The sequence below is a fragment of the Euprymna scolopes genome, chromosome 12 (assembly GCF_053919585.1).
Source record: "Euprymna scolopes isolate OS-2025 chromosome 12, ASM5391958v1, whole genome shotgun sequence".
NCBI classification, from domain to species: domain Eukaryota; kingdom Metazoa; phylum Mollusca; class Cephalopoda; order Sepiida; family Sepiolidae; genus Euprymna; species Euprymna scolopes.
The window spans coordinates 134,426,358-134,453,934 of NC_136493.1; the positions used below are offsets into that span (position 1 = coordinate 134,426,358).

Here is a 27,577-nt window from a genome sequence, read left to right on the forward strand (position 1 = left end):
AACTATTCAAAATACTATTAAAAACCCGCCGAATATATGTCAACCTATGTCACGGTAACATATATTGAGCGAGTTTTTAACAGTATTTTATCCGGTTTTTTATTTATAACATCTTTTCCCACACTTACCGTGTTAAAGAGAGAATCAGACGCCATCTTGAATGTTCCAATACATCGGTAAACACTGTATGGTTTTCGAGATGAATAAACATGTTACATTGAATAAAAACACGAAAAATACATCCAGTTTGGTAGAAAAGTAACTTATCTTGCCTTTGATAACATTTATTTGTTATATATTTGTTTTTTGACAACTTTTTCGAATCTATGTGTACAGTAATACAAACCCGTTACGTTTCTATAAACTGGATGTATTTTTCGTGTTTTTATTCAATGTAACATGTTTATTCAGCTCGAAAAACAGTGTTTACCGATGTATTCGAAAATTCCAGATGGCGTCTGATTCTCTCTTTAACACGGTAAGTTTGGGAAAAGGTGTTATAAATACAAAACCGGATAAAATACTGTTAAAACCTCGCTCAATATGTTACCGTGACATCGGTTGACATATATTCGGCGGGTTTTTAATAGTATGTTGTATAGTTTTTTATATATAACACCTTATCCCAAACTTACCGTGTTAAAGAGAGAATCAGACACCATCAAATACATCGGTAAACACTATGTTTTTCGAACTGAATAAACATGTTACATTGAATAAAAACACGAAAAATATTTGGTAGAAAAGTAACTTATCTTGCCTTTGATAACATTTATTTGTCATATATTTGTTTTTTGACAATTTTTTCGAATCTATGTGTACAGTAATACAAACCCAATTACGTTAATGAAATGAAATGAAAAGACCACGAGTGAACGCGCGTTTTTTTTTTTTAGTTTAGTTTCATATATATATATATATATATATGTGTGTGTGTGTGTGTGTGTGTGTGTGTGTGTGTGTGTGTGTGTGTGTGTGTGTGTGTGTGTATTTTTAAATTTTATCTTTCTAGCTTTAAAAAAAAGTTTAAAAATTTTATCAGCCGGCATAATTTATTTTTAAATATTGAAAAATTTCAGGAAAATTAATTTTTGCTAGATTTTTAAAACACGTGTTTTAAAGAATCGATGTTGTCTCGCATTTTCATTAGTTTTGTATGCTGTAAAAAAAAATTTTTAATATTAGCAATTTATTTGAAGCTTCTTTTGAATGGTAAAAAATTTAGGATGATAATATTGAATTAAATTATAGTTACATCGTGTTAAATACAGGGGGGGAGAACGTTAAAACTTACTTTGCTGAATGGAGATGGTGTAAAATCTTTTTTTTTTTTACTGCATTATAATTCTTTATCTTTCGGAAATGAAAATACTGTCACTTTTTGGTCCTTTATGATAATTTCCTCAGCAATTTGGAACGATGCACCGTGAAGGCATTTTAATAAAAAAAAGAAATATTACACTGACTCCAAGACGTTACGAGTGCCTACTGGTGATTACCGGTGTCACCGGTAAGGACTATCCGTGATGACGTCAGCAGATTAAATTATTTTTGCCCACCGGCCATCTTGTCTTTTAAGACGGTCTTGGTTTTAGTCGACGAGGCGACATAACTTTATTTTGGAACAATTCATTTTAAAGTGAATAAAATCGGATTGTTTTATCTTAGCGACATCAGATTAATCACTGATCGGTCTCTTTACTAGAGTGTGATAATGGCTAAATGATTAACGACACGGACTGACGACCTGGATGTGGCAAGTTCGAATACAGATCGTTGCACATAAACACTTTCATGGTGTTGGCAGGCTTCACGTAGACCACCTCCCCTTTAGGTACCCGATTTCTTTCTAGAAAAAATTCTGACAGAAAAGAAATCGAGGAAACAAATACCAACGATAGAATCATTTAATTCATATGATAGTGTATGAACTGTATTTGTTGATCGGTCAATCTCATTTTCTTAATGTGTGTGGAACATAATGATAACGTACGTACTAGCTAGAAAAGCCTTAAGCAAATTATTGTATAGTTTTTCATTGTGATTTGTTGCGCATGAGTTCATAACCTTTGCCGTTCATGTTTACCTTTGTGTTGAGGTCAATAAAAACACATTGATTACTTTCACATGTTATATTTTCATTCAAATTATTTTGTTCTTACTGTTAAAAAAAAGATATGCAAATTCAGTTTCTTGTCACGTGACTTTGCACGTATTCCTTTTTCGGTAAAAGACTAAGTTCTTTCTCTCTTGTGAATTTTGTTCAATAAAGCCTTGGAAATAGGTTTTGTTTTACGTCTTCATTCATTTACAACACTACACACACTTTGGACATCAAGAAAATCACCACCATCACCACTTAAAGTCATACCCTCCCTTACCACTATTAGTAAGGGGAAAGACAACACGGTAGTATTAGAGCTATGTATCTAGCAGATATCAGGAATCAACATCATGATCCTTTTTCCTCTCTTCATCTTTGCCTCTGCATGTAACAAGTATGGACATGTCAGACGATGAACTGCATATTCATGGATTGGGAATAACATTGCGTTCTGTGCATGTGTAACTGTCATTTCTTTGTGAGTTCTCCGCTAGACCTTCTCGACTTTGCTTGAAAACACTGGGATTTGCTGCTCTAGGTGTCGACGATAAAACATGCAGTGTTGCAGGTAAAAATGAAGAACTACGACCATTGAGCAGGACGCAACGCATGCTAGACAATCCTGCGATCTGTTCAGAAGTTCGATTCACTCAACAAGAAGAAGAATAACATTCACCAAATCCAGCAAGCAAAACTCCTTTTTCCACAATGAAATTTACACAACCGTCATTTGCTACAAAAGCTATGATTTTCTTCCTACTTTTTCATCGACTAAACTTTCACGCATTTCCTACGAACAGAATTGAGCTTGAACACAATTTTATACCCAAACAATTCCATTGTCGTGAGTAAAGCCATCAAAAAGATTGGTGTTCGCTTTTTTGCAATTATTATATCACACGACGATGATTTTCGCAGCTTATAAAATCCGTTTCGTAACAATTCAGGAAAGCTATCATTCTGATCTTTTACGTTAGAATGTTCATTGTAAAGTAAAATTCTAATTAAAATTATTAACTAACTCGTTGTGTATTATTTACAATATTAAAACTACTATTCTCATCTAAATTGTTGTATTCACAACATTTAGGCCGATTTAATATCCATCCTTCTTCAACGACAACAATACAACTACATCGAGCTGATTAGTGCAAGCAATTAACTTTCCTTCAGGCATACCTAATTAGGGACCATCTCTCAGGTGAGCTGAGTACACGACCAAAGTTGATAAAAAGGAGTGTCAACTAGACTTTCTCTTTCCGGTCAGAAAACCATAGACATTCAACGGCGCTTTTTTTCAAGCCCCCATGATATTCGTCCGTTCTTCACTTATGAACTCTATGTGAAAAATAGAAACGAAAATACAAACGATCTACCTGTGAAGCGCCCACGTATCTGTCTGTCATGCATGTTGGACAGAAAAAAAGAAACCAAGATGGCGTCTGCGATATTTAACAGAAACGGTCTCATGTGATCTTGCGAGGTCACGCGAGATTCACGTGGATGAATGTAATATAAAAGCAGGTCGCTTGGAAGAGTGGGGGAGTTTTGCTGTACAGACAGCAAGCAGGTGACGTTATAAGACTGTTACTCAGTGCATTGGAATGAGTGAGGAGGGTTCCATTTCTACAAACTCGGTTCTCTTCTGTATTAACGAGACCTTTATTTAACACCACATGGATTTTCTAACGTTTTTGTTTTCGCCCGTAATTATAGTAGATATTAATTTACTACTCTCTTCACTTTCATTCAACTTTTATTTCCATGTTAACGAGGACAACTCAATAAAGTTGCTTTAAAGGATAGAATGAAAGTTTGATTTTCAATTTTACTAATCTTGTCGAAATTGAGAATCTTTTAGTTGAACATGGGAATCATTTTGGCGAACTCGGGGACCTATATGAAAGTTTTGCACTGAGACATAACAGATTCCTGAATTCCACATGTATTGTAAGTTAATGTAGTAGTTATTTTGTGTGTGTGTGTGTGTGTGTGTATGTGTGTGTGTGTGTGCGTGTGGTTAATTATTCATAACTCTAGTATGAAAAACAAGTAAAAAAAAATGCTGCCAAGTATCTTATATTTTGTTAAATAAACGAAATAAAATAAAATCTAAATACATCAGCATCGATTGAAGATTAGGAATGTGTGTAAAACAAAGGGAGATCACTCTATGTGAATTATGATTCGTTGAAATCTGCCCAAATTAAGTCATATCGTGCTGATTTCCCTTCTGCGTAGAAGAAAAATAACACCTGACTTTGCTAGCATGTGTGCGTGCTTCAAAAGGTCGATTGTGTAAAAAAAAAAAAGGCAAGAAAGGCTAAAATAACAACACACAGTTTATTTTATGGTTGATGATCACGTGAGTAACACAGACTGCCGTCGTTTATATGCAAACGAAACGGGTGAATAAAAACATCAGCGTGAAGCGAACAGGGGACGAGTTGGAAGAAGATTTGCTACATACGTTGTCGTGTGCAAGTCAACTTGAAAAAGTGTCGAACTTTGGAGTTGGAAGTTCTGACAACAGAGTGTTGACTTGTGGAGTTGAAAGTTTTGACAATAGAGTGTTGTGGAGTTGGAAGTTTTGACAGCAGTATGTCGAATTTTCCCGAGAAATTGTTAGTTTAACCATAAGCTATTTCGGCTATGATAAATGGTGATTTAAAAAAAATGGACAGATTTGACATTCGTTTAATACCAGAGTTTGATGAATCTACCGCTTTACCGTCTGTCGTCGAATGGGTTGAGAAGGCTGCGCACATCTGTGCAAAATAAAAGAACCAGCAACAGTTAATCGGGGTGGCCAATGCAGTATATCACCAATTCGAGGATGAAAGAGGTGAAATTAAGCAGAGCCTGCATACAGCGTTTGGTACGGATCCTTTTGTTGCAGTTCATTAGCCAGCAACTTCACCCCAAGGTGACGTGTACTTAGCAGATTTACAGAAGTTATCTGTACCGTTTGATGGGGCCAACGACAAAAGTATTAAGCTTGGAGGAGTGTGATACTTTACAATCGAAGCGAGCTCGATTCTAGAGTTATGTTGTGTGTTGATGATTTTTTCTTTGCAGTAAATTAGTAGGACATTTAACTGCCTGTGGATGGCTTCAATCGGCAACAGGAGTACTAAAAAGAGGAGTAATTGCGGTAACAAAAGGATTGAACGATATAATGGATGACGATTCTCTCCAGCAAATGATGGCCGAAACATTGATAAGAATATGTGCAAACATTTGTGCCCAGGGCGAATGGCATGTGGTTGGACATGAACTAAGTGCATGGGTTGACACAAGTTTATAAAAGAGATAGACGTCACACCATCAGTGGTTAGAGTTGTCGACACTTCGTATAAAGTGGGAGACCGTGTTTGGGTAAAACCCCTGAATATTCGGTGCACTACAAGATTTGGCAGCGGACAAATATATAAAATAATAAGTCCTCAGACTACGTTAATTGATGGTGTCCCAGGTCATGTGAAATATGTCCTCCCCTGTTATGCCTCTTCTAATTCTACAATATTTTTGGTGTATAATGGGATATGATCCCGCACAGTCGGAAGATTCTATTTATAAACGATGCTGCTAGGAACTGACGAATCGAATTAATTCACGTTCTGCTACCAATCAGTCAGAAACCAGAATTGCTCCATAAATATTAAACCTTTTCTGTAGCAATTTCGCATATGTTTTTTCCGTCTCAACACGGGAAGAATCTTTTGCTCTGTGTGGATTCCAACTCGAGAACTGTCTACTGCAAACCAGTCACCTCCCAGGACTTGTGTAGAACAACGAACCATCGGAAACTGTTCCGAAACTAAACATGGATTACACTTCTAGAGAGGACAATGAAGAAAATTATATAAATTTGAGGATGATTCTGATCCCCATCCCCTACTGTCCATTTGGATGAGCGTAGAGACACTTCCTGCAGAACCAGAAGAGAGGATGATGGAACATACAGGTGGCGATGACGGTAGTGATGAGGAAGATGGAAACGAGGAAGTGATTCGAAGAAGTACCTGACAAAGACGAATACTGCCCCTGCCCTATTTGTGATCATGAGATCAGGGGAGAATGTAGGGAAAATCACAAATTACTTTGCTAGCACGTGTGCATGCTTCAAAGGGTCGGTCATGTAAAAAAAATGAAAGAAAAGCTAAAATGGCGACGAGTTGGAAGAAGGTGTGCTACGTATGTCGTCGTGTCCAAGTCAACTTGAAAAGGTTTCGAGTTATGAAGTTGGAAGTTTTTATTGTAGTGCATCGAATTTACCCGAGAAATTGTTAATTTAACTACGTTACGTCGCTACATTATTTGATTCAGAAAATAAAAATAAAACATATATTTTTATAAACTCTGTCATATATCTTGTATCTTGTTAAATAGAAAGAATAAATTTTAATCTAAATATTTTTACTTACTTGATTATACGCGTGTTATTTATTAGTAGTTATTATGATGTATTAATTTGCATTTTTTTCAGTAAATGTAAACCAAACTTAAGTTGGATCTGTTCCAACTAATCATAGGTCGTATAGAATTATCTCTCTTTTCTTTTTACACGCATTTTAACTGTTAACTGATATTGGTAAATATTTAGATCAAAGTTTCTTACTGCTATTTAACCAAACAATGTTTTAACAACGTAACATTGGGGGAATGAAAATCTGAAGACGGTCGGAGATTACATCTGCTATAATTATATGATTGCAACAATCAGTTAAGTTGGCCAAGTAGCGCTATAACTTGTGTATTTGGGGGTGCGTGTAATTCAACTAGCTACCACGGTTTTTGTTATAATTGCCTCGAAGCGATATTTAATTTGTAGTGTTCGATAAGTGAAAGTAGTGTTAAGTTTGACCTCCGAAATGTATGAATATAGTGTTTAGTTATCTATTTTAAGTTTTATTGCTTTTATGATGCGTCAGAGGAAAACATCTGACCGAAGTATTATAAAAGAACGATAATTAGTCAGCCGTCGTCATTTGCATCTTATATTGTAGCAAATGAACCTCTACTACAATAATAACTAAGTAGACAGAATGTGTCGTTGATAAAAACGATTGGAATTTAATGCTTACAAGTGATGTAGCATACAATTTTTGAATTGTAACAGCCTATCTTTTATAAATTTCATACAAAGATAATGTATATGTCTGGCAGTGTTCTTAGATGTGTTTTGTGTAGAAATTCACCCGATAAGTATCGAAAATCGAAAAAATCCGAACTTTAAAAAAACAGTCTTTCTTCTCTTATAGATAAAAATAATTTTTACAGGGGAATATTTTATGTTTCACCGATGTAACCTTGGCCGGTGTAACGTAAAAATATTCTGCTGTAAAAAGTATTTTTTTTCATCTATAAGAGAAGAAAGACTATTTTTAAGATCGTAAAGCCCAAATATCAGCTGCCTTGATATTGTAAACAAACACAGACGGAATTTGATGAACGACATCATCATTATTATTTTTATTTATTTTTTATTTATTTATTTATTTATTTTGATAATTAGTCCACTGTGAAAATTATTCCTCGTAATATATAATACTCAATATAGGATTGGCTCTATAATAATTCATACGCAAACTGCTTAAAATAAAATATGTTTAAGCGTATTGTACAATCGGACAACGCCGGGCGTCCAGTTAGTATACAAATAAAAACACATTGGTCTTTATTGAATAGTGGAAGATACTCTAATTTTGATCGTTCTTTATATACATTTTTTTTTTTACACAGTGATCACCGTTTATCAAGGCCTGGAAGCCACTCAGGGATAAGGGTTATTGCAAGTACATTACGTTAGTGTGGAGATTTGATGAAGTGTTTGATTAAGGGGGCGGTTCATTAGGAATCTGTTAACATTGGACTTGAAGACATCCAAGTTGTAGTCCGGAGGGAAGCAGGCAGACGGAACAGAGTTCTATAGGCGTGCAGTTCTAAGAAAGAAGTTTTGTTCATGGAATCCGCGTTTTGATTTAGGCACAGATATAGAGTGGGGGATATTTTTCACAGTAGATTCAGCTAGACGGGTGTTTTTCGTGAAAGATTGGCGAGGGGGGACCAGAGATTGGAGTTCAGACGATCACCTGCCATGGAAATAATGATAAAACAAGGATAGGCTCGCAACGTCTCTTCTGTGGGAGAGAGGTTGCAGGGTAGAGAAAAGGGCATCCCCCACTAAGCCACGAAGTGTATTTTGTACTCTGTCAAGGCAGGATAGGCTGTTTTTAGCAGCTCCTGCCCAGATATGGCAACAGTATTCCATCCTTCCATAATGTAAGTAACGTGAAATTGCTTTTGCATTCTATCTGTTCTAATATAGAGTAGAGACAGTTATAGATGAAAATAAACGATGTAAAACTTGCATATCTATTTTTAATAAGAATTTACTAACAAGGGGTTAAATCGTGAACCTCTCCGTGTTGATTTCTGCCAAGTGATATCACTGTGATAGGGCCTTTCTTCAAACAGTGTACCCAATCGATTGTGTTAAGTAAGCAAAACGCCAACTGATCTGAAAGTGACTGAAAGTTGATAAGGTATGTCAACAGCAGCCATTTGTATTAAGCACATGCGTATATCTGACAGTAAAGCAAAGAGGAATTGGCATGCCTAATCAAGTCTAAGCATGCAGGCGTATAAGAGAGACAATTATGTAGTTTTTTATATGTCTTTTTTAATCAAGAATATTTGAGTTGTGGTTTACTTCGGTCATAATGGTTGTGTCATTGCATATCATCGGCTGCATCTATCGATTGAGATCCGCGAGATGAATGACAACGAAAGCAATAGATCGGTTGTCGATAACGACAACTTGAACGACAGGAAAACTACAGTTGGCCCGAGATTTTCTGGTCAGATTCTGTCGGGATTTTAAAACGCGATCCTTCAAATAGGCGCACTGCGACTGAAGAACGCGATAAAGGATCGATGCTTTCGTCAATATTTAAATTGTTTCTGCACAGCTTTAGCCAATTTGAGAAAAAAAAAAACATTTACGACTGTTTGAAACTAATCTTGACGCCGTCTTATCATTAAAATGTGTGCATACATTCTGAGATTTAAAAAAAATAACAACTCAATGTCTCTCTCTCTCTCTTTCACTCTCTCTATCTTTCAGACACACACACACACACACACACACATACATACACACATATATATACTTGCATATATATATATATATATATATATATATATATATATATATATATATATATATATATATATATTGGAAGCGAGTCATTATTCAAGCATGTCTGATTGAACACGATGGAGTTATTCTTTTTTCCAACCTTTCTGGATATCTTTTCCATTTATCGAGCGTTTTTTTTTTTATTTCAGCAGGCATACTATATAAAATGGCGCCCAAAACTTGTTGTTCGGCCATATTCTTCTCAAGCGTTTTCTATCGGTGCATCCGATTATCATCAGCGCTTGAGAACAATATGGCCGAACAACAACTTTTGGGCGCCATTTTATATAACATGCCTGCCGAAATTAAAAAGACATCCAGAAAGATTGGAAAAAAAGAATAACTCCATCGTGTTCAATCAGACGTGCTTTAATATATATATATATATATATATATATATATATATATATATATATATATATATATATATATATATATATATATATATATATATATATATATATATATATATACAATGGATTCTCTCCCGTCGATTTCGAGGTATGAATTCCGCCACAACAACTAAGTTGCTCGGAAATCCACACAGATGATTTGTTTATAGTGATGAAGGCTTCGTGTAGAACCAGCCACACTTTTTGGTATTACTGCTAACTTTTGTCGGTGCAGATGATTGCAACAGGACAGAGTATACAGTATACCGCATGTTTTTAAATCAAAGTTTCCTTCTAGATGCATTTTTAACGAAGACTGGTGGTGCGTCTCTCACAGTGAATTAATACGCCCCTAGATACTAACCTGAAAATTTCTACGGCTCGGCGCAGTACATACAGTGCCTAACCTTCCCAAATGGTCACACATCTGGTACTGACCAGGCTCAACGGTATTTAATTTCGGTGATATGGTAGGTGTGTCAGAAACTTCGTGAAAAATATTGAATAATTCGCTCCTGTCTTTCCAAGCTTATAACTACTCGAAAAATGTAATTCAAACCCTAATGTTTTTTTCAATTAAAGGAGCAAGAACCAAGGTTTCATTTTTTAAAAAAATCAACGTGATTTAAAAACAAATAGGTTTTAAACTTCGGAATTTACAGGTAAATTTCTAAAAAAAAACACTTCTTTTTTTTTTGTTTTAAATTTGAATATATTATTTATTGATTTTTTATCTTCAATTTGTGATATATAAAACTTTGGTGAGTAAATTAAGTATTTACTTTTTAATGGACATTTCAAAATGGGGGCGTGAATTAAAAAAAACGTTTGTCTAAACTATTATATTCGGTTTATTGGAAAGAGCAAAAAATTTCACATTGACCCTGAAAATATCGTAAAAATAGAATCAATAGAAAAATTTTGATAGATTTTAAGTTTAAAAATTGAAAAAAATACCGAACTTGTAAAATTCAATTAATTACTATTTTTTAAAAAATAAAAAAATAAAATTTCTATTGCTTTTTATACAACTTTAATAGTTTATTTTGGTAGTATAATCCATAAAGAAAATCAACAACCCACTTTTAAAGGAGAAATTACGAGTTTTTTTTTATATTTTATTCGCAGTTTCGTGTTAGAGGTTTCAAAAATTCCTACAAAAATTCTGATATACCTAGTGATCTGGCGGGAACCGGTGTGTCAACGTGATTTTGCCGTGTATATATATATATATATATATATATATAGAGAGAGAGAGAGAGAGAGAGAGAGAGAGAGAGAGAGAGAGAGAGAGAGAAAGAGAGAGAGAGAGAGAAAATGAGAGCGCGTCGGCGTATGTTGAAAAGAAATCAATAAAGTGCTAGATCGTAAAAATATAAGAGTTAAAATACAAATTATCTATTCAAAGATGTATCATCGTTTCATTACATTGGACTTGAAGACAACAATATTGCAGTAAGCTGGAAAGTAAGCCAGCAGAACAGAGTTCTACATACGGACAGTTCTAAGAAAGAAGCTCTTTTCCATGGAATTTTGGTTTAGATTTAGCCACAACAAGAGAGTTTGAGTGGAGGAGGGGGGGAATAGTTGGTAGTGGTTGTAGCTAGACGAGTGGGGACCCTAGATTGAAGCTCAGATGTGGTTGTACTTGTATGTGATCACGTGGGGTCATTGTGTTTGCAAGTGTAGTGGATAAGGAATGCGATAATTCAAAATCAGCGAACATACTTCAGATATGTTAATATTTGTAAAATCACGTTGACTATCAACTATCAACTTCGAAGATCATATTAAATATCGCTAAAATTTCAAAGAATAATAAATATCGATCGATCCTCCGTTCAGTCTCGAAAGACAAAGGATTGGCAGCTGCGCGTGTAATTGTGAGGCAAACGTCGCGCAATCCTCAACCCCATCTCCTGAATCTGCAGGACGACTGAAAACAATGCCGAAATAAGCGGAGAACACATAGAGCACCTGGAAGTCCCAAATTGTCACCCATTTTAGTACTGATCCGGCTCAACGTTGCTTAACTTCGGTGATCCAACGGGAACCGGTGTCTCAACGTGATTATGCGGTATAATAAACATACGTCATGACAAACATTTATGAAACATTTACACGAAAAAACAAAAAAGTACCGGGTAAGACGGTTTGTTTGCTTTCAAAATTAATCTTTGTTACGGATGCGGACGATCCAAAATTAATGCCTCCTATTTTTTTTATTCCGCCCGAATGGATCAGAAAGGATTTTAAATTGCATGATTATGGTGACTGAATTTATGCATTCATAACCTGAAAGCTTTCTCTCTCTATTGCAGTGAGATTCTCAGAAAGCAACCTCTGTCATGACGTCCGTCAGAAGCAGAGATGCGTCATTAACCTCCTTCATGCAGAAAAAAAAAATTGAACCGATCAACATTCATCAGCACCTGTTGAACGTTTACGAAGGCGATGCAGTTGATGTCAGCACAGTTAGGAGATGGGTTCGTCGATTTAAGAGCAGTAGCAGAGATGTAAGTTACAAAGCAAGCCCCGAACTTTTACAAACGAGGCATTAAAAGAGGCCCGCAAAAGTGCATTGAAAATAGTGGTGACTATGTTGAAAAATAAATTATTGGGCGCAAAAGGTCGCTCGTTTTAATGATACTAATCTCGTTTTTGTAGCTCTTCAACGTTTTAGTTTTTAAGTTTAAAAAAATAGGATACATTACTGTTGGAACGACCCTCATACACTCATATGAATAATTTTCGTTTAAATGTATGGGGTGTCAAAATTGTGGCAATAAGTTTTCACGTCGAAGAATAAAAACAGAACAACACTTGGAAATTTTTTAAAATTGCTTAATATAATCTATTATAATAAAGCCGTATTCATGTCTGTTTGTTGACAATTTAATTAATATGTACAAAAGGTGCACTGTTTCACAAATTAAGTTGCATACTGAAAACGGACTTATATACACTTCTATTCCAGCATGATTTCTATATATACTATTTATTCAAAAGAAAACTACATTCAATGAGTAACCTTATTTGCATATTATATGAAAGAAAATATATTTTAATAATTAGCTCAATTTGTTGTAATAGAATCGTTTTAATTGTTCTGCTTAGAAATATTATTTAAAGTTGGTTTATTTAATTTACGTATCATTTAATTTATATTTAATTTATTTTCAATTATTAATAGCTGACAACAGTTGCGTTTAAAACCTAAAGTAAGCTTATTTATTAAAGCTATGAGAGTTATTTCCCCACTAATCTATGAGAGTTACTTCGCGTTTGATTTACATAGACGAAGATGGATGTGCTTATGCTTCCCTAAATCTAACATATGGTCACTTTTCGTAGCAAGTAGTGTTGGGACGATTAATCGGAATCGGGAATCGGAAAAAATCGGGAAAATCGGAATCGGAAAAATTTATATATATTTTCCGATGCCAAAACGATTCTTTTAATTGTTTATTTTCATGGCAACTGCTCGGCTGAGCTCCATATTATAAATAATAGCAATAATAACAGCAATAATAATAATAATAATAATAATAACATTTATAGTAATTTGAATACTAAGAGCAGTAATAACGATAATAACAGCATTACTAATGATATCACTTTTAATGCTAAGAATACTAATACCAACGATATAAATATTTTCTTAAATTCAATTATTTAGAATCCCATCAAAAATATAATCTCCATACTTTCAACAATGAAAAACATATTAAAACATATATATTGGAATATTTCATTGTTTAAAAATCAGATTACAAAAATTTAACTCGAGATTCTGTTATCTATACATTGCTGAAACTAACTATTATGAAATTCAATGATAATATACTAAACTTAAAAACTGAAATTATCTCTTTTTACCGACACAGACGTAAATATCGATACGACTGACTTAAAATAATTTAATTGAACTCTAAAATTGCATTTTGACTTTAAAATTTTAAACGCATTTGAAATAACACTAATAAATACAACCAGAATCTTCAGTCAGGGTATCCGAATGAAATTCGGTATGGAAAAGTGCACAGTGCTGATCATGAGAAGGGGAAAACTGGAAGCAACGGAAGGGATGGAACTACCCAAGCAAAAGAAGATGAGGGAACTGGGTGAACTTGATAGCTGCAAATATTTTTTTTTTGGGGGGGGGGTCTGGAAGTAGACACTATCAAAGCAACAGAAATGAAAGAGAAAATTAGGAAGAAATGCCCCCGAACAAGAAAACTCCTCGAAACTAAACTATATAGTAGAAACCTAATAAAAGGTATAAACACATAGTCAGTGTCACTAGTATGATTCTCTGCGACGTTTATAGGGTGGACCAAAGAATAACTGAGGCATCTTGACCAGGAAACTTATGACTATGCACAATGCACTGCACCTAAAGGATGATACTTACCGACTCTTTGTGAAAAGGAAAGATGGAGAAAGAGGGCTGGTTTGTACAGAAGATTGTGAAAATGGCACACACAAAAAACAAAAGAATTAGAAAAATACATAATGCAGAACGTCTAAATAATAATTACCGCAGCAATAGACACTGAAAAACAAACAAGACATAAAAAGAAGAGATGAGAGATAAGGCGAGAAAGAAAAATGGGAAGAGAAACAACTACACGGGCATTCATAAGGATGATAAAAAATGAGAATAATGAAAACACTTGGACATGGCTAGAAAAAGGAAACCTAAACAGAGAAACTGAATCCCTAATAATAGCCGCACAGGATAACGCAATTAGAACCAATCACACCAAAGCAAGGATCGACAAGACACAAGAAAACAGCAAATGCAGACTCTGTGAAGAAAGAGACGAAACAATAAACCACATAATAAGCGAATGCAGCAAACTAGACCAAAAAGAATTTAAGAATAGTAACTATCAAGTGAGGAAGACACTACATTCGTAATTATGCAGACAATTGCATCTTGAACACACTGACAAATGGTACAAGCACAAACAGGTAACAGTACTTGAAAATGAAAGTCACAAAATCCTATGGGACATAAATATCCAAACGGATAAACCCGATCAAGCAAGAAGACCGGACGTCATAATAGTTAACAAGGAAGAAAAGTCCTGCCAGATTGTAAACTTTGCCGTCCCATCAGATTACAGAGTGAAGATCAATGAGACAGAGAAACTGAGCAAATACGCGGAACTGGCCAGGGAGCTCAAAGAGATCTGGAAGATGAAGGTAGTCAGGATAACACAACTAATAGTAGGGGCGTATGAACAATATCGAAAAATTTTGAAAAATGAAACATTGGCATCAGAGTGATGGCTGAGAAGATACTACGGATAACAATAATGTAAACGGCTGAGATATTAAAGAAAACCCTTGAATGCGGAGACTAAGATGCATGACTCATAGGCGCTAGCTGGATATATAGAAATTGTCACAGAAATAAAACACAAAGAAACATCACATGGAATCATGACAATTGAAACTGCAGTTTTAACGTAAATTTCATATCACACAGAAACATTTATTTGTTATATACTTGTGTTTTCACCAATTTTGAATTCTGTAGAGTATTTTATTTAATTTTCTCTTCCGGACTGATTCTCGAAATTGCACACACGTTAACTTTTAGAGGGGGGCGTAAATTTGTACATTAGATCCACCTTCACAATTTTCTTTAGAATGACAACTTTTTAGGGTTTTGACTATGCCGATTAAGAAAATCTCATTCAAATTTTGCGAAGACAAGTTCTTATAGATATAAAAGGCCTGTATTATACACTGTAATTCACTGGTTGGCAGGTTTGTACGCATGTGCGATAAACAAATCTACTACTGCTACCCCACAATTTATTTATTTTTTTCTTTTTTATAGCATTTGCGGGTGGGTATGCTGATACCGATTATCACGGTTAAATTTGGGGGAATTTTTTCCATATTCCCCTCCTCCAATAAAAGTGAGTTAGGGTGTTGTCTACTTCGAAGGCGGTTCTTAACATGGGGAGTTTGGGATGTCTATTACAAACGCCGTTCTTAACATGACAATACTTAAAGAAGTGAAGTGAAAAAGTTGTAATTGTTTTGTTTTACACGATAAAAAAGACGACATAAAACTGGAATTTGATTTAATACTATTGTTGAAAAGAAGAGGAAGACTTGAACAACAAACGGAAACAACTAGGACTGCTACAACTGATTTCGATCATTCTAAACAGTTAATATACAGTGAGAATCCCTAACTTCTAAAACTTCTGTTTTTACTTTCCATTTCTTTCTAATGAACCATTTTTCGTAATCGATAAATTCATACTGATTCACGCATTCCCTTAATTGCCTTTTTTTTTTAGATTCAAACAGTACCTGCGATTTATTTCCCCGAGCCAGGACTAATCCCCTGTGAAAGCCAGATTATTTCACTTTGGCAGCAGCAGCCAATGTCCGCAATTGGTCAGGGACGGTAGTAGTCGCCAACAACAACAACAACAACAACAACAACCGTAGTTAACCTTTTTGTGAAGGGGCGAGGGGGGCTGGCGTCCTCTGGCAACAACGGTTAACGGGTCCTGCTAGTTTATGAAAATAAAATAGTAATTAGTGAATCCAAATTGCTGTAGTAAAATAATATATACTTTAATATTATCCTATAAGACACCATTCTTAATTTGTATTTTATTTCTGTTTTATCTGTATTCTGTATATTTTTATCTGTATTTCATTTGAATTTGTTATCTGTATTTTTATTTGTATTTTTATTTGTATTGTTTCGTTATTTTTGTTCGTATTTTTATCTGTATTTTTATTTATTTTTACATGTATTTCATCTGAATTTTTATCTGTATTTTATTTGTACTTTTCATAAGTATTTTACCTATATTACATCTGTATTTTAATCTGAATAAATTGATCTTCATTGGATTAATGGCTTGGTTCCTTGTTCTTTACTTTGAGCTATTTGATTTAACTTAGTATGAATGGTTCTGTATCTGTAAATATTATAGATTTACATAAACATTTATGCATATATGTGTGTATGTTTAACTACATGTATATAGAAGTGTGTGTATATGTATGGGTGTTTTCTGACTATATATATATATATATATATATATATATATATATATATATATATATAATGACCATCCCTCTTGAAGAAGCCCGCATAAATCGGGCGAAACGTTGAGTATTCAGGTCCTTTCACCTCCATTTTATTTCATATATATATGTGTGTGTGAGTGTGTGTGTGTGTGTGTGTGTGTGTGTGTGTGTGTGTGTGTGTGTGTGTGTGTGCATATATGTAACTACTTTACTCACATAAAATTAATATACGAAAGTATAAATTTATGCGTAAAACTTTAAGTATTTACTTCAAAAGTAATCAATACGTAGGTAGAGCTTGTTTGTAATTTATAAAATATATATGGCGATTAAGCTACACTGAATATTCCGCGTTTCATCCACTCTAGGACTCTTCAGGCTTAAGAGTCCTAGAGTGGATGAAACGCGGAATATTCAGTGTAGCTTAATCGCCATATATATTTTATAACTTAATACATATATATATATATATATATATATATATATATATATATATATATATATATATATATATATATATATCTTTGGAAATATGTTGTTTTGTTTTTTTTATTATATATATATATTTTATATTATCCTTAATATGTGAAGCTCAATGTAATTATAGAGCATTACAGATTTTATACTCATGCGCAAATGTATTTTATTTTAATTGATTGATAGTTGCTATTTATTGCGAGGACTTAACGGCAGAATGGATTCATTGGTCGATATGATAATCAAATGAATGATTTTGCACTACGAAACAGGCGCTGCCAAAATTTATGAATGTCAACGTAATTAAAGGAATAACTTGTAAGATGATCAGAATTTACATTAGTAAGTAAAACAGCATTGTTTATTTTTAACAAGCTGTAATTATCAGGCGGTGGTGAACATCATGGAATTTGGAATATAGACTTTTGGCGGAGTAAAAAGAAGACTATGCTGCCATAAACTAACCTTTATTAACAAAGTTCGCCTTGGACTCGTATGCGATATATGCATAGTTTATGGCACGCCGTGTTCACTCAGGTGAAACCGTATATGTTTATCTTATGGTTCTCGGAAGCTTTACATACCATTCGACGGATCGAGACTTCAAAGCTGTCTTTGTCCATGGGCTTCTCGGTCATGTCCGATTTCTCAGCTTCTTGTTCGATCGAGATATACATTGAAAGACTAGCGGGGTACCCGGCGTTGCCCGGATGTGGTGAGGTGTGGGGGAAATCAAAACAAAATGGAAAATAAAGAATAAGCGACTGTAATAACCCTGTTAAAATATAACTTATTTTTTAATCGAGAAAACAAAAAAAAAAAACAGCGAACGTGATGGAAAAATTAAAAAAAATAAAACGAACGTAAAAATGGCATAAATACTTTTAAAATCGAAAAAAAATATCTGATATCTAGGCTCGAATGTGCAATCTTAAGATAACGATGCTGCCACTATAACGACTGGTCTATTATCGCGTGAGCGAAGTTAAGTCGTTTTTTTTATTTAAACTAATACAAGAAAGTTTTTTTTCGCATGCGTGTTTGGCTAAATTGTCATAAAGTAGAGAGCATGCGTTGTACAGTGGTGCATCTCCAATGTCGCTCGTTGAACATTGTCACTTTCAGACATGATAGAAGGCTCCTATCGCTCTACTTATCACTATAGTTCACTACTTATTACTACATATCACCATATCACTATATATATATATATATATATATATATATATATATATATATATATATATATATATATATATATACAAGCATGGTGACCCGACGTTACCCGGGATTGAATGATGAATGTTTCACACTCCCATATTTTTATTGTCATTGAAATCGGCGAAATCGGCCATTTTTCAATCAAATCAATTGTTTTCTTTAATTGGGTACCCATTGTGGTGCACCAGGAGGAAACTCGCATGCCACTCGCTATGACTTATTTCACAATACAGTGTAGTCTATATTGCACTGTAGAAAACCTACTGTTTATTTTATAAAATTATTGTTATGTATAATGCCTTCATTTAAAGTTTAAAATGCAAAAAGTCAAGTATCATACTCCAATTGTGCTCCAAAATAGAAACATTCATTTCGAACGCGTCTCTGTCATATCAAAGAATCTACTGTTGAGTTTAAACGTCGAACCTTTCGGCTGTGTGGTAATAAAACTTCTCAAATGCACTTTTGATGTTAGTCTGTGTAAGGTGTAAACTTCGACCCAAATCGCCTGTTCATTTTTTCATCGTATTACTTCGATTACCGATACTTATCTAAGACATTCCGATGCAAAACCTATCTAAGAGCATGCCAGGCACATAAAGTGCCTTCATATGAAATTTCCTAAAAATCGGTCCAACAGTTTTCGGGAACAAACTTAAAAACATACAGACACACAGACAAAGTTCATTATATATATATATATATATATATATATATATATATATATATATGTGTGTGTGTGTGTGTGTGTGTGTGTGTGTGTGTGTGTGTGTGGTGTTGCAAATGTCTGGGCCCATAGTTTATTATATAACAATTTGCAGTTTACAAATAACAACTAAATAGTAAATAGAATTAAAATTATCAAAATTATTCTCTACTATTATATAAAGTCACTTTGTGAGAGAGAAAGAGAGAGAGAAAGAGAGACAGACAGACAGACAGACAGAGAGTTCCTCATAGGTTCCGAAACGGTTGACCCTATTTTTTTGTAAATTTCACGCAAAGCTAATTTATAAGTCTGACAGTGTTCTTGGATATGTTTTGTACAGAAATTCATCCAATAAATATTTTTAAAAAATCAACAAAAAACAAAAAACGATCTTAAAAATAGTCTTTCTCTTATAAACAAAAAAAAGAATCATTTATACAGGGGAATATTTTACGTTACATCGGTCGATGTAACATAAAATATTCCCGAGTAAAAATTCTTTTTTTTTATCTATAACAAAATAAAGACTATGTTTAAGACCGTCAAGCTCAAATATCATCTGACATGATATTGTAAACAAACACAGACGGAATTTGATGAACAACATTATCATTATTATTATTTTTTTTTTTTTTTTTTTTGCGAAGTAGTCCACCGGGCAAATTATTCCTCGTTACATATAATATTCAATAGAAGATTGATTTTATAATTATACATACGCAATCTGCATAAATTAAAATATCATATGTAAGCATTTTGTACAACCGGGTAACACTGGGCGGCCAGCTAGTTGTCTATAAGTAGACCAATTGTTATATGTAAATCATTGCATAAAAAAAATTAACTATGAGTTCAGAGTCTTGAACCAACCTGATGACTTTATTATTTATAATTAGCCGTTTCCATATTGTATTGAATATAACAAATTTATACTAGGTCTACTTGGTAGGTGATCCTCGCCCAGCATATGCGCTGATTCTTTGAATTGTTTACTCCTCACAGTCCTTCTCCGTCTATAATTTTTATTTCGTCCCATAAGGTTAGATAGTTTCCTTTTTTCCTCCATATTTGGTCAGTCGTACTCGACTTTTTAATATTTCCGCGTATTAGGGCTGTTTGTTGTTGTTATAACCTTGCTTTTAGTGGGTGACCTGTGTAAGGTGTTAACTTTTCTGCTTTAATTCAGAAATGTTATTTTTATGAAAAAAAATAACATTTCTGAATTTTTGAGATGAGGATTAGTTATTCATATTATTTGTATTCATCGGACTATTGTTCTCATCTTCAGTGTGATTTTCACAACGTTTCGGTCGATATAATCTCCGAGCTTCTGCTGGTGTATCTTGTCGAACTCGGGAATGTTTCTGTCAAACTCGGGAATTTGGACGGAATTTCAAGCGGAACCCTTTATTTACTTCACGAGGGTAGCGTAGCGTGCTCTTGTTCCGTCAGCCATGACTGGATAGAGGTCCTAAGTAATTCTCAATTGTATTTTTCGGTCGCCCACACTGAGGATTGAACCTTCAACCTTCAGGGGAACATCACTTTTCTACAATTGATTTTTCCAAGTACTCTAACAACTGCACCACGTGTACTTGCAATGCACAGCGGTTAGAGTACGTAGCGCAGTGGTTAGAGTCCCGGTTCACTGCGATGGGTCCCCAACTAGAGCAGCCAATTAATTTATTTGATTGAAAAATAAACGATTTCACCGATTTCGATGGCAAAAAGCGTATGTGAGTAAGATTCGTTGATTATCATTCAATCTCGGGAAACGTTGGGTCTCCCTGCTTGTATAAAAAATAAAAGCAGAAAAGGATCGTTTAAAAACGAGAGGAAAGATACGTCAGGTAAAAATTAGATGAACAAAAAATAAAAAAGGGACAGAAATTTATTTTACATGTGTAATGGAGTATCGTTATTAACGTGCCTCTGTGTGTGTTCACTGTACAGGCCGTGATCCTCCACTCGTTGTGCTTGTCCGAAGTCATTACTCGATTTCGATACTGATGTTGTGTTGTCTCTGTCAGTGTTGAAACAGAAGAATTATCCCTCTCAATAACATTACAACTCCAATTTAAAACAAGAAGCAAACGTTTATTTTCTTTGACGATTACAATGATACTCGTTTTCTTCTACTGAACAACAGATTTGCAAATAAGAATACTTAGCCCGATCAAGCAAAACCATACAGGATACAACATTATCCCAGTTCCGGATTCATATCAAGGCCGTGATTGAGGCTGAAGGCTGTTGCATTGAATAGATATCAGTCTACGACATAATAAAGTTACCTAAATCGATTTTTTCAATAAAAGTTTTAAAATAATTCAAAATCTCTTTTGGTTTTACTTTGTGTGTCAGTTCAGTAGTCAATATTTGCCTTCAGCTGTCAGCATGTGAATACGTGTGCCAGGAATATGAAGTGATAGAAGTTTCCATTCTTCTGTGCTCCAGCTATGCGTAGTTGTGTCCTATCGTTTGACCGGCTCTGACAATAACTTTCATTAGAAAGTGCACCATTCCTTGTATGAGCCTTTCTATATCCGTTTCAAAGGGACCATAGTTGAGCTTCGAATACTATGCTATTTTAAATATTTGATCAGTGTTTATTTGTAGAGTGAAGTATCCTGTCAGTTTGTCCTGACAAACGCTTGCACAAACTAATCGAAAACACTTGAAGATAGTATCTAGTAGGTAATTCAGTGCGTAACGATATTTATTGGCCAAATATGGATGAGATATCAGAAATTTGGTGAAATCGTGTAGAAAGTGTTCTCTGCCTGATAATGCACCAGCGATAAAGTTTAACAACTTGCCTGCAACCAATAACTCATCGGAAAGCTTACATGTTGATTTTGCAAGATCACTTAATAGATTTTATTACTTTATCGGCGTTGACAGTTTTACTTAATGACAAGAAACGCTAAAGTATATAAAAAAAAACGACATCAAATGTTGCTATTAATTTTTTGCGCGACCTTTTTTCTCAGATTGTTTCTGATAATCTTACATGATTTACAATAAAGATTTTAACATATTCTGGGAATCATTGGCAAATAACCCTATCGAAACGCCTCCTTATCCACCCAAGGTCAAATAGCTTAGTAGAGAGATTTATAGATTATGTGCAAGAGAGTTCTGGAGAAATACGACGACAGAGACTCGGAAGAAAGAGGAAATCAACAATTCTTGCATAACATAACTAACTCTAATACAGTATCAGGTATCAGACGTTTGACAGAGTAGATTTAGTAAAGAAAATGAAATCTGTATTTAAAAATGACACAAAATAGACGACGAGAACAATTAAGGATATTAATCCAGGTGATAAAATATGCCTGCATTATCTGTGTTATAGAAAACTACTCTTTTCTCATCCGAAACCGCTTGTTTAATTATAGGACAAAATACTATGGCTTTAAGATACAAAAAATGTTTGAAAAATGTATATCCTATAATACTTAAAATGACATTGCGGTTGTGAAATATAATGCAGTAAAAAAAAATATGAAATCATTTCTATTCCAAATTAATTCAAATATTTATTATATGGGGTGATTTACATATTCTAAGAGTTATCTATTTAATTATTATACAATGTAAGCATGCGTTATTCTACATACTTTAAGAGTCGTTTATTTAAATAGTTTAGTGATCCGAAAGTCTTTCCACCTCTACGAAAACGTAACAAAAGTAAAGAATAAATTCACCAAAAAATTCACGTCAAATCTCATATGGGTCGTTGGCGGCAAATCATTTTCTGTTACAAATATGATGTATATTAGAATTAAAATAAAATAAAAGACAAAATAAAATAAAAATGTACAATAAAAAGTTGGTTACACTTTTTTTTTAATTTATTTCCGAAAATTGTATGATGACCAAGAAATGGGTGATAATTTTATACAAGAAATTGATCCCCTCTCTAAAATCTAAAATATCAAGTCAAAATAATCAGAAATTAAGAAGAATTCTCTAATGATATAATACGTAATTGTACACAGAAAGAAATTAATAAATGGTCCGTAAAAACTGTTAATACACTTATTGGATGAATACCGACAAAGTACAAAAATGGCAAAACAATTGCTTCAAACCATTTATTTAATCGACGAGCGTAGATTGTTCTCGTTCTGTCAGTCATGACTGGGTAGATCTTTTTGTTAATTATTAGTTTAATCTGACACTGTCACAAAAACTGAATAAACTGAATTCATTAAATGTTCGTTTCTTTTACTGAATTACTTTTTCCACTTTTCTATTGTCCTAGCGTTTTTTTTTTTTCTTTTTTTTTTCTTTTTTTTACTTTTCTTAAAGTAAAAAAAAATGAATCCAGGGAATGATTTTTATTGCTGTATTACTTGTTCCTCTATTGTTGTTCCGTTTTGGCAGAGTAATGAGATTGTTGACAGTTCATGATTTCTTATTTATGTTTAAAAAAGACAGTTTTGGACGTGATGAGGTGATGAGTGTTTTTTTTTTGTTGTTTTTTTTTTTTACTATCAATAAAATTTTTACTTCTCCACATTTTATAACAATTTTGTTTTTGATTAATGAACAAGCAAATAAAAATCAGTGAATGCTACTTAAGAATTTGCACCAGTCTTTCAAATATCTTCATTCACTTGGCGGTTGAATTGAAACTGCATATTAATATAGGACATGAGTTGTCGTCCTTAACGCAGAACGATTAATCCGAAATTAACGACCTTGTAAGACAGTTTTTTTTTTCTTGCCTAGTGGGCGCTTTTGTATTTGTTGTTATAAATAAAGACTTGTTTCGTCTTAGCATAAAAATGTGATTAGTTTATCTTTCCGTTCTAAGCGAGACATAATAGAACCATATCTTGCTTTCCTGCCAGCTGGAAAACTACTTCTGTGGTGCCAGTTTTCAAGAATTCTGGCGAAAAAACTGACCTAGCAATTACCGTTTCATTAGCCTCCTCCCACTTTTTGCCAAAATATTTGAGTCCATAATTAACCAAGCTCTAGTCTATCACCTTACAGATGCTAAACTTCTTACCGATCAACAATATGGATTTAGGCAAGCCCGTTCCACAGCAGACATTCTAACTATAATCTCTGAGCGTATATACCATTCACTTGACAAAGCAGTGGAGGGTAGAGCGGTAGCCTTTGATATATCTAAGGCTTTTGACAGTGTATGGCATGAAGGTCTTCTCAAGAAAATCAGATCATACGGTATCACTGGTAGAATACTTAACATAATTAAATCCTTCTTAGATAAGAGAAAAATCCAGGTTGTCCTCGATGGCCGTACATCTAAACAATATGATATAAATGCGGGAGTGCCTCAGGGGTCTATTCTTTGACCTCTACTATTCCTAATATTCATAAATGACCTCCCAGACAAAATTGTCTGTGAGATGGGTATATATGCTGATGACACCACACTCTATAACAGACACGACAGAAAAACAAATGAACACATATTTAAAGAAATGACAGAAACAATAGAGGATGACCTCCAATCTGTAGTGGAATGGGGACAAAAATGGATGGTCACATTCAATGCTGCCAAGACTAAACTTGTTTCCTTCAATAACTACAAGAAACCAATAGCAATGGATAAAGATTTATCTGAAAGCACATCTTTTAAACTCTTCAGCCTAACGTTCACAGGAAACATGAGTTGGAACAATTACATTGAGAGCATTGCCAGGACCGCTGCGAAAAAGGTAGGTTCTCTCTACCGTGGTAGAAAGCTACTGACCTCTGAAAGTATCCTGTACTTCTATAAGGCCACCATTCGCCCATGTATGGAGTATGGTTGTCATATTTGAGCCGGTGCATCTGCTACTAGTCTCTCACTCCTAGACAAGGTTCAAAAGAGAGTCGTCAACCTAATAGGTCCTGAACTATCATCCAGGATTCAGCCTCTGTCCCATCGGCGCAATGTAGCATCCCTCTGCCTGTTTTACAAGTATTTTAACGGTGTATGTTCCGACGAGCTGCAAGCACTTGTACCCCCTCTACGTAAATACCCCCGACAAACCCTACAAGCACTACAATCCCACCCTTCACAGTAGAGATCCCTAGATGTAAGAGAGCCTTCTACTCCAGTAGTTTCTTCCCCCAGAACCGCTAGACTTTGGAACTCCCTGCCAGGTTCCTGCTTCCCCAACTGTACTGACATGCAGAAGTTCAAGTATAACATGAACCAACATCTTGCTACCCAACTCCCCACCTAGTACCCCTGTAGCCTGTGTCCCTAATAGCAGCCCCCTACATCAAAGTAGCAATGTGACTTTTTTGTGGTGAAAATGTAATAAAAAAAAAATATTGTCATGACTGAAGATGAATGAAAAAGTTGCAGAAATCGTATAGGCAGATTACTATATATGATCAAAAACCTTACTTAAGCGCCTACATAAAATACAATATACAAATCGGTACTTGTCCAGAATTCCCCTAGATTAAAAAATAAATAAATAAATAAAACAACCGTACGTACCCATGACGGAAAGAAGGTACCGTACACCAAAACTCACGTAAATTGATCGAGTAGTTTTATTTTTAAACAAGAAAATCAAATTTTATGGCTAAACGAACAGCGACAATATCACAATGCCATCTTTAAACATGCTAAATGAACAAGTAAAATAGCTTCAAATAATTCAAATTCAGATCTTAGAAAGTTATTCTTTAGATAGGGATATAGGAAAAAATTCAAATTCGCTTAAAAATGATTTTCAATATAAAAATTTAACTATTGGATCAATTTACGTGATTTTTGAAATACGATGTTTGCTTTCCGTTATCGGTACGTAAATCATACAGATTGTTTTTTATTTTTAATATAGGGGAAATTTTGGATCATCACCTATAAATTTATGGAAAGAAATGAAACAAAACCAGATAAATCTTATTGAAAATTTACCATCGTTTATCATCGTTTTCGGTTTAATAGAGGAAGGCAGCGTTCGCTGCGTCCTGCACCGGGGAACTACCTACCAGGGGAGGTTGTGACGATTCCTACCATATCTAGGTTTAAAGCTGTCTTGGACAAACATTTAGACTATATGTCAAGGTAAATAACTTTTAACCTGTCTCTTTGCGTGACAAAAATCAGTAGCTCATATTATTAACGCTGGCGCCCCTCGTGGTTCCATTTTAGGCCCAATACCATTCATGCTCTTCATTAATCACCTCCTAAATCACATTCTTAGACGACACTACCATCTATGGAAACATTTAAAAGACCGGTAATGACCAAGTTTTTACTCTCTCTCTCTCTCTCTCTCTCTCTCTCTCTCTCTCTCTCTCTCTCTCTCTCTCTCTCTTTATTTCTTTCTCTCTCCCTCTTCTGACGTTGAGCGCGTAGTGCAATGGAGAAAAGGGTGGCTAGTTAATTTTAATGCATCTAAAACCAAGCTTCTCTTTTTCCATCACCAACGCTCTGATACACATCTGGCCTTAGTTGAAATGAATAGCTCATGTCTTGGGAAGGCACCATGTTTTGATAAGCTTCTGGGACTGATCTTCACTCCTGATCTGAAATTGAACATATACATCAAATCTGTTGCCAAGATCGTTGGAAAAATGGTTGGGTCATTGTCCCGCTCCAGTAGATATCTGCAATCCTCTACCTGTACAAGAGCTAAATACGTCCTCAAATGGGGAGTGGGGAGTTGCCCATAGCATCCTTTCCTACCTTGACAGGATACAAAACAGACTTCAAAATCTGGTGAGCTCTGTTCTATTTTTCTCTTCGCTGCATCTTTCTCATAGAAGAACCGTTGCGAGCCTCTATCTGCTCCTCTTTACACAGCACTAATGATCAAAGCTTTTAGAGAAAAAATGGGTTGGAAAATCCTGCATATTCGGAACTAGGCCTATCGGATTTTCACTTATTTTGAGGATGATAAAACCAAATTGCAAAATTAGCTAGATCTTTTACAGATGAATGCAATTCCACGGCCCATATATAACAAAGTTGTATTTTCTTTTAAAATGAATAGAAAAAAAAGATTTTTAATATGAATATTAATACACAAAATACCCCAAATTTATAGGAATATAGATATATATTAGCAGGCCGCCCCGCTTTGTCCGGTCGTAAAATACGTATGAATATTATATTTTAATTCATGCAGGTTTCTTATTTATTATTATAGAGTCAATTATCAATTGATTATTATCCAATAAGTTATGAAATTATATGGCATGCATACCATTCACCAGAATCGAACCCCGAACGTTCAGCACTGCATCCGTACTCGTTATTCATATCTCCAGGGTCGTTACCCTCCGAGCTACCGCCAGATAGAGGTTAAAGAGTAAAAAAATAAACGATTTTGAGTTACGAATATTTAAGTTCGCGCATTTACGAGAAATAGCAGTAAAAATAATGCTTTAATTGTCTTACCATG

At 34.5% G+C, this 27,577-nt stretch overlaps 1 protein-coding gene across 1 annotated transcript in view; it reads right to left on the reverse strand.

Annotated features, from left to right (window-relative positions):
• LOC145291107 (uncharacterized) overlaps window positions 1–27,577 on the reverse strand; it is a 416,667-nt gene that overhangs the window by 383,937 nt on the left and 5,153 nt on the right. The window lies entirely within an intron of this gene.